This window comes from Lupinus angustifolius, chromosome LG10, assembly GCF_001865875.1.
Source record: "Lupinus angustifolius cultivar Tanjil chromosome LG10, LupAngTanjil_v1.0, whole genome shotgun sequence".
Classification (NCBI taxonomy): domain Eukaryota; kingdom Viridiplantae; phylum Streptophyta; class Magnoliopsida; order Fabales; family Fabaceae; genus Lupinus; species Lupinus angustifolius.
The window spans coordinates 4,041,365-4,049,512 of NC_032018.1; positions in this window are offsets into that span (position 1 = coordinate 4,041,365).

Consider the following 8,148-nt stretch of genomic DNA (forward strand, 5'->3'; position numbering starts at 1 on the left):
GTAGTTTTGCAGTGGACGGCAAAACGAACCAGGATAAAATCCTTGCGCAATCTTTTCTATCCTTTTCTCTTTTACATTTCAGGATGTTTTAATTCGAGTTTGAAGCTGATATTTTGCATGCTTATACCTTGCTATATCCTGGTCAATCTTGCATAAAAATATCTGTTGTATATCTGCCTGTGTGTTGTATACCTTCCCACATGTATTTTCACACTGGAGACATTTTGTTCAAGTCAGGAACATTCACAGGTATGTGGGGCTAACTCTTCCAATGAACATTTTTTTCATCAACAAGACTCGAACCCGAGACCTTGCTTAAGGGGAATCAAACATGTACCACTTGAACCAAATGTCAGTAGGTAATACTTATATAATTTAAACACCTTTCATTTCAACTAACATATTTATTAATTGATACACATGTAATAAGACTTTAGTTATTTTTTATATCAGAATTAGAAAATAATAAATTGAAAATTAACTTATGCATTGCATGATAATACATATTTTTACTCCCAGATTTATTATATCAGACATCAGCCAAGATAGCGTAATCAACACAAGTTACAACGGAAAATTATAATTCGAAGAGGTCAGCATTTTAGTACTGCATAGTTGATGGAAGAGGTGAAGGTTAGAACATGGTATCAGTTCAATGTTTTATCTACTTAGAATTTCTTTAAACTTTCATGTATTTTAATTTGTTAACTTCAGTACATCTGGTATTCTTCTCTTATCAACTAATTTTTTGGCTTATAAAATATGTCCAATTATAATTGAAAACAACGATATATGTTCAATAATATTTTAAAACAAGAATAAAACTAAATTCTAAAACAACTGTCATTCTAAGGAATTTTTAACTCAATCCTAAAATTTAAAAAAATATTATTAGAAAATGAAAATTAAGCCTATATAACTTCTCAGATATATTAAACACTTGGCTTTTTAAATATAAAATGGCTTATTTTAAATTTTTATTATCATTTATAAGGCTAAAGACAAAGTTAAGAAAATCCTTATTTTAATTAAATGAAATTAAATATTTTTCATTTCCAGAAAAAAATACAGTTATATTTCTTATATTTCTTTCAGCTAATATTTTGCTCTTACCCTCTTACCCATGGAACTGGACCTCCTTTCAAAAGTTTATTGGTCATAATTTATTTTACGAGTTGCCTTTTGTGCTCTATTGTATAAATTAGAGTTCAATTATTGCAGCAAAACAATAATGCTTGATTCAGTGCAGATTAAGAACTTGACCATGGTCGACCTTCAAAATCATTTTTTATGGAATTATTTAAATACAAAAAATTTCTAGAAGCATTGAGGGTACTATATAGAATTGAGGGTGTGCACTGGATTTTTTTTAAAATTAATATACTATCTACAAGACATTGGAAAATGGAGAAATTCTAAGTGGGCAAGGTTTGAATCAAGAAACTAGTCTCAAGTGAGCTATTAATACGCGTTGGGTTCATATTATGCAACTTTGATAAATTTTATATTGATGTATTTGTTATATTTGTTGTTGTTGAAATTATTAAAGAGAATGGATTAATTCCGGAGAAATGAACTTGGTTAAAATCGCAAAGCAATGATTAGAGATTATGAGGGATGATGGATGAGAATCTTTATTGCAAGAGGTAATCTTATTTTGCAATATGCATGACATTGACATTCATGATATGGATGTTGACTTTTTTCCTTATGGTAAATCATGACGTGGAGGCAGAGCGCATGCTATCACAATAGAACATCATTATTATGTTGAATTATTTCATACTATTGTGAATATGCAACTTAATGAACTTCATGTCGAGTTAAACACTCAACTATTTTTTTGGATGTATTGTTTAAGTCCAGCCAATTTGTTATCTAGTTTTTATAAGGCAAAACTGATTGAATTTGCAAAGTTCTATCCACATGATTTTTGTCCATCTGATTTAGTGATATTTCATAATCAACTTGGGACTTATATCATTAATATGTATTGCAATGTTGAATTTGCTTCTTTGAAATGAATCAATAATATTTCACAGAAGTTGGTTGAAAGTGAAGACACATTGTTTACCCATTAGTTTATCTTCTTTTGAAGTTAACAATTATTTTACATGTTGTCACGATAATAGTAGAAAGAGCATTTTTAGTTGTGAAGATTATGAAAAATAAGATGCATAATTGAATGGGAGATGCATGTATGAATGACTGTCTAGTGACTTATCGAGAAATATTCAATAACATTGACAATAAGCTCATCATTCAACGAATTCAAAATATGAGATCATGTAGAGATCAATTATGAAATGTGTAACTTATTTGATTAAAAATATTTAAATATTGTGATTTTGACATTCATGTTTTCATTTTTTATATGATGATATATATTATTTTCATTTTAATATATGTTGCACACCCTACTCCAAGATATTAGAGTCGTCTCTGTCCAGAAGGAATACTAAATTATCAAATCTAACAAAATCAAGCATTTCCTGTAAAACAAGATTTTGGGAAGATGTTTGGTTTGACTTAGACAGTTTTATAGTAATTAGTCCAACTGTATACATGTATGCTTTATTTGAATAAAGGGGAGGTTGTTCAACAAGTTAGTTTTGAATAAATAATGTCATTTTTTATCGGCAAAAATATTGATTTTATTATGATACCAGAGTTAGAAAAGTGAATAACGTCTAGAGTGTATGATTCCTGGTAGTTTGGACTCTGTGTTGTTGGCTTTTCAAATTATTATTGGTAGAAATATCCCCTTCAGATTGATATATGAGTCTTATTTCTTGTAAATCTTCTGTCTCACATATATAACATTCCTTGCTTTGTAGTAGATATTAGTTACAGTATATCTTCTACTAGCAATTAATTAAGTGTATGATATCTACTTTCCACCAAACAATAATGAGGTGTATATCAATTTATAAGCATGATCGTCTTATTCACTTTATTAAATTCGGCATGTTTTAAGTCACATGTCATAAGATTTGTCAACATAAGGCAGCACAAATGGTTTGTGCCGTGGGACAGCATCCAGATCATGTGCGGTTTGTCTACCCTTCATGCAATTTCTCTTATCAATAATATTATTTGAATTAATAATCTAAATTTAATATTTTTTATAATAAATTAAACTATCCTTGTTTATTTTACTTTTCACCTTTTATCTCAATAAAGATTTCCAAAACTCATGTAACAACAAACTAACAATTTAAAGTTCTTATAATGTAATTTTCAAAGGTAACATTATTTCACTATTTAAACTTCACCTTTTCTCTCCCAATAGAATCTCTGTGGGATTTGCCCTCTCTAAAAAGTCAAATAAAATTTTGGATCAAAAGATTCTGGTTTCTATCTAAATTGTCCTCCAACTAGCTCAAAATGTTATGGTTTCTTTCTAATTTGTCATCCACCTATCTCAAAATGTTCTGGTTTCTTTCTAATTTGTCCACCACTTAGCTCAATTCCAATATACTTTTTCTTTTTATACAAATTTCCAATTTAACTAGCTCATTAGTTTAAATTTTATACTTGCTGATTTATTATTAATTATTTAATTTGTATTGTGTTTGCAAATATTTTAAATTTTAATAATATCTAAGAAATAGAAACTTTACAAATTGTTCATGTGAATTGTTTTTAATATTAATAAATCTTTTATATGATGAAAAAATAAAATAAGTACATCGTACTTCTTTTGAACTTTCCTTTATTAAGTAAAAAATTAATTTAATAACTCAAAAATTATTTCTCTCGTTTTTATTTTTTGAATTTATTATATAATTTGTAATTTCTTCACATTAGGCATACCTAGCATTTGAGTTGAACTCTGAAGGTAATGAGTACAGTATTAAGAATTAGAATAGCTTAACCTTCATCATGGAAGGAACCCATATCAAATTATAATTGCAGTTTTAAATACTTCCAAATTTAAAATGGTTGTGGAGCCAAATTTAAAATTTTGTCCACAATCACCTAGCATCAAAGTCTCTTCTAAAAAGATTGTGGCAAAGGGTTGTGTCCGATCATATTCCATAACGAGAATTGATATGCAAGAAGGATGACTAGGGGTGGCAAAATTATCCATAATCCAAAATTCATCCAAATCCATCCAAATTAAATCCATCCGTTAGAATTAATGGATTTAAATGGATATAATTCAATGAATATCCATGGGTATATCCATTTGGATGGATACTCAATCCATTCAAAAAAATAAAGATAAAAACAAATTTTTTCCAATTAATTCAATATTAACATAAGTTGAAAAAAATTTCTAAGCACAATTTCACACATTTTACAAAAGTTGAAAATTGCCATTGTGATTTTAAAAAGTGCTTATCAAAAAAGTATAAACGATTTCGGTCGTAGTGCTTTACCCCAACATCTTATTGTAAAGTATAAATATATTATTTTTGTAATTGACTAATGTGATAATATAATAATAAAATGAAATATTTCAGGATGATAGACTGTTGCATATAACTTATGGGAGTCCCAATTATTAGGAGTATAAGCGGTTCCGGTTTAAATCTGAAACCGATGAAACTGAATCGAACCATAAATGCGGTTTGGTTCGGTTCAACTCCGCGGTTCAGTTCGGTTCAACTCCGCGGTTCAGTTCGGTTCAACTCTGCGGTTCGGTTCGGTTCGGTTCGGTTCGGTTCCGCGGTTCGGTTCGGTTCCGCGGTTCGGTTCAGTTTTTTTTATTTAGAACCATTTAAGTTTGGTTCGGTTCACGGTTTTATAAACTTTGGAACCGTTAGAACCCAACCGCATATTAAAAAATAATTTTATTTTATATTTGAATAGTTAAGCTTTAAAGTTAGGAGATAAAATATGATTAAGAATTTAGAATTATTAATACATATATGCTATAAATAAGATGCAAATAGAAAAAATAAATTAGTAAACAAACTTAAATATCTATTATCCCTATCATCCATTGAGAAGATAGAAAAAAACTAAAAAAAACTAGTATATATCTTGTCAATATTTATAGATGAAATTAATTAAATAAAGAAACTAAGGAACTAAAAGAAAATAAAGGAAGAATTTGAGGACATTACTAATGATGTGGAGTATTAGGTGTTACTGTTGAACTAAAATATTGGTACCAAATTTGTCGTTCTTAAATTTTGTTGGACATTTTTGAAGATTTTGTGGACTAAAATTTCAAGTTTGTAATGCATTGAGATGTTGAATTATTATTGTTTAACTAGAAATAGTATTAAATATTTTATTATTGATGTGTTTAGTATTTATTTAGTTGACTCTATACCTTGCAAATTTTGTTCATCTATTTCTTAAAGGTTTTTCTTTAAATAAGTTAAAAAACCGAACCGTTAATGAACGATTCGGTTTGGTGCCTAAATAAAATTTACGGTTAATCGAGTAGAACCGAACCGTATCTTTGTGTTAGGTTCAGTCACTAAATTGGGTCAAAAACTGAACAGAACTTTTACACCCCTGCCAATTATGTTGCACTAGAGATTCTTGCCTATAAGAGTGCTTATAAAAAAACTTCACAAATTCACATTTTTAGAAGTGTTTATCAAAAAAGCAATTTTTAAAAGTGTTTGTTAAGAAAATTATTTTTAAAAAAAATCACCTTTTAAGAGTAATTTAAAAAAAAAAAACACTTTTTAATTTTTTTAAAATTGATATTTAAACATGATTTATTAAATAATAATTTTTAAAAGAATTTTTTTCTTCAAATTGTTTTATTAAAATTATTTTGTTCAAATTAAATTAAAAAAAAGTGGGTTGGATATTCATGCATCCAATCTATCAAAATGGATACATGGATAGAATGGATGGATTGAAATCCAATGGATATTGATGAATTGGATAATTTAAAAATGTGATATAATGCATCATATGAATTGATAAATAGTTTTCTATCCATCCATTAGGATCCAAATCCAAATCCAGTCAAACTCATCCAATGATGACTAACCCCAATAGCACAAGCATATAACATTCTCTACCCCATATTATTAAACCTCTCTTTCTCTGGCACGTGCTTCTATTTGTTCACTTGAGTGCATGCACACAATGCTCTTGGTTCTGGTATGTATATTTTCATATATATAAAAAGAGATCCTAATCCTAATGTCTACTTTGGGACATATTCTTGTCACCTAATTATGGAATCACATTTCTACCAAAAAATAATATTATATTATGGAACCATGCATATTTATTCCATTTAAGTTGAAACGTGTTATCGAATCACCGAAAGATAATATTATTATTTTAGTTTAGTTAAATTGAGAAACTTCTGCTACATATGAGCCGACATATATAGCTTTTCCTTCTGCCACATATGAGCCACTTAACACCCTTAATAACAATGTTAGAAGGTTGGACAGACAATACAGACTTATTAATTATGCACATGTGAGAATCATATATAAAAACGTTTACAAATCTCGTATCAAAATGTGTAATTTAACCTAAAATTTTAGTTGGGAATATATTCATACATTAACTTGGGATGTATTGAATAAATTACCCCCTTTAAATATTGAGAAAATAGCATAATATATGTTTTTTATATTATAAGTATATTTTGCTTATTGGTTCTAGCAGCTTGTTTATGGTTGGCTGGGGTTGCTGTTAGTGTTGCCTTCAACCGGTAAACCTTTGCAACAATTTTTACTAATTAAGGGTAGTGCTTTGAAAAACATTTATCTTGTGTTTTGGATGGTTGAAATTTAGTCGATTTGGAAAGTCGAAATGATATCATTTTTAATAATAAAGTAGTGTGCATGGAGGAGTTGTTGGATAGAATGAAATTGAAGTCTTGATTATGAATCAAAGGAAGATACAAATTAAAGGCACTCTGAATTAGTCTCTAATCCAATTTTATGTTTAGATTATTATTGTTAGACCTTTTTTTTATTGTTGTGCAATGACTCATATCTCTAGATATCAGCAATATAAGTTATGGGCTTGGGCTGATGTAAAGGGGTTGGGGTAGAGGGCTATATATATTGATGTTATGTAAACCTAATGTAACAAGGAGAAGAATAGTAAAACACTAATCCTTATTCTCTAATAATATATAGTGGTAGCCGCTCAACGCTCCCGGGGACGTAGGCACAATTAGCCGAACTTCGTTACTAAATCTCTTGTGTTATTCTCTTGTCTTTATACTCTTTACTATTGATTGTTCGCTTGTTCCCAACAATTGTTATCAGATGGCTCTTAACAGGTGCCAAATTCGAGGTGGGGAAGTTCGATGGAACTGGTAATTTCGGATTGTGGCAAAGGAGGGTTAAGGATGTGTTGGCTCAACAAGGTCTATCAAAGGCGCTGCGTGAGAATAAACCAGAGGGTATGGATCAACTGGATTGGGAAGAGTTGAAGGAGAAGCCTGCGGAAACCATAAGGCTTTGTCTATCAGATGAGATGATGTATCATGTTATGGATCTGATATCACCAACAGAGGTGTGGGAGACATTAGAGAAGCGGTTCATGTCCAAGTCTCTAACAAATAAGCTGTATTTGAAACAGAGACTCTATGGCCTGAAGATGCAGGAAGGTGCTGATTTGCAACAACATCTCAACAATTTTAATCAAGTGATCAATGACTTGCAGAAACTTGATGTGAAGGTTGATGATGAGGACAAAGCAATAATATTATTGTGTTCTTTGCCAAATTCCTATGAACACTTGGTGAACATTGGCGTACAGGAAAGACTCAATCAAACTGGATGAGATCAAATCTGCACTCCTTTCCCACACTCAAAGAAGACAGAATGTAGGTGAAGGGTCTCAGAGTGATGGTCTGTATGTGAAAGGGAGCCAAGCGCGTGGGAGGAGACAAGAAAGATGAGGTCCTGCCAAAGGGAAAAGACCAAATTCCAGGGGCAGAACACCAATAGAGTGCTATAAGTGCAAACAGACTGAGCATTACAAAAAGGATTGTACCAATGAATGGAGTCCTAGCAAGTCGGTGGGGAAAGATGGAGTATCTACATCTACAAATGTTGCACAGAAAGATGACTCTGGTTACAATAGTGAAGTTGATATATTATCTGTATCATCAAATCATAGTACAGATGAGTGGATACTTGACACTGGTTGTTCCCACCATATGACGCCAAATAGAGAATGGTTCACCACATACAAGGC